The sequence below is a fragment of the Lissotriton vulgaris genome, chromosome 1_1 (genome assembly GCF_964263255.1).
Source record: "Lissotriton vulgaris chromosome 1_1, aLisVul1.2, whole genome shotgun sequence".
Taxonomy (NCBI): Eukaryota; Metazoa; Chordata; class Amphibia; order Caudata; family Salamandridae; genus Lissotriton; species Lissotriton vulgaris.
In genome coordinates this window covers 234,953,514-234,955,035 of record NC_141685.1, presented here as the reverse complement: position 1 = coordinate 234,955,035, position 1,522 = coordinate 234,953,514, and the positions used below count along the sequence as shown (strand labels likewise).

The 1,522-nt window shown below is 39.1% G+C and overlaps 1 non-coding gene across 1 annotated transcript; it reads left to right on the top strand.

Annotated features, from left to right (window-relative positions):
* Positions 1-1,247: 1,247 nt before the first annotated feature.
* TRNAA-AGC (transfer RNA alanine (anticodon AGC)) lies at positions 1,248-1,320 on the top strand. Its single transcript has one exon. It is a non-coding gene; the product is annotated as a tRNA-Ala (tRNA).
* The last annotated feature ends 202 nt before the right edge of the window (positions 1,321-1,522 follow it).

Here is a 1,522-nt window from a genome sequence, read left to right as displayed (position 1 = left end):
GAGTCTAGATGAACACACCACAATATCACTCATATTCGAGTAGTAAACAGGCCAACCTGAACTATAAAACATCCCATAGGTGGAGGTAAGGCATAAATTAGGAGTGAACTGAACACTGTTATGGGCAATTGGACTTCAAATAAAGTGTGGAAGGCAGTGAGGTTACTTTTTTCATGTTATGCAGATTAAACACAAAGGGGAATTAGCTCAAATGGTAGAGTGCTCGCTTAGCATGCGAGAGGTAGCGGGATCGATGCCCGCATTCTCCATTATAAAATTTGCATACATTTTATTTTTAACTTGTCATTGCCCATGGTCATTGCAGAGTAAGAACAGAAAAATCACAGATGGCTTTCAAATATGGTCTCATTATAACAACTAAAGTGGTTTAATCAAAAGGGTTCAGGTATTCTTTAGCATGTGAGAGGAATTTGAATTCTTATGCAATCTCAAAATGAAGTTCTCACAACTTCCATTTTCATTTTCTCTTATTTTTTTTGACACTCTGTCCTCTGAAGGATGTATAAATCTGGCTTTCCTTGCAAAACAAGAGTAGAGGAATATCCAGGATTTGATTTTTTTCACAAAAAGGGATTGGTCTGCATACTGTCTAAAGGAGGGAGCCCGGCTAGCTCAGTCGGTAGAGCATGAGACTCTTAATCTCAGGGTCGTGGGTTCGAGCCCCACGTTGGGTGAAAATGAGTAATTTTTGCCTGAATATTGCATTGACTCTCATAATATGGAGATTAATCTTGCATTAGAACTGCAATAACTCCCAAAAATTGTCCAGGAATGGATTTCCTTCATAAAAAATGATTAGTCTGCATACCATCTTGAAGTGGGAGCCCGGCTAGCTCAGTCGGTAGAGCATGAGACTCTTAATCTCAGGGTCGTGGGTTCGAGCCCCACGTTGGGCGAAAATGAGTAATTTTTGCTGGACTCTCATAATCTGGTGATTATTCTTGCATTAGACATGCAATAACTATCAAAAATGGTATCTCCCTTGGTTTCTCATTGGTGGGAAATTTAACTTCAATATTAGGTAGAGTATGAGTCTAGATGAACACACCACAATATCACTCATAATCGAGTAGTAAACAGGCCAACCTGAACCGTAAAACATCCCATAAGTGGAGGTAAGGCATAAGTTAGGAGTGAACTGAACACTGTTATGGGCAATTGGACTTCAAATAAAGTGTGGAAGGCAGTGAGGTTACTTTTTTCATGTTATGCAGATTAAACACACAGGGGAATTAGCTCAAATGGTAGAGCGCTCGCTTAGCATGCGAGAGGTAGCGGGATCGATGCCCGCATTCTCCATTATAAAATTTGCATACATTTTATTTTTAACTTGTCATTGCCCATGGTCATTGCAGAGTAAGAACAGAAAAATCACAGATGGCTTTCAAATATGGTCTCATTATAACAACTAAAGTGGTTTAATCAAAAGGGTTCAGGTATTCTTTAGCATGTGAGAGGAATTTGAATTCTTATGCAATCTCAAAATGAAGTTCTCACAACT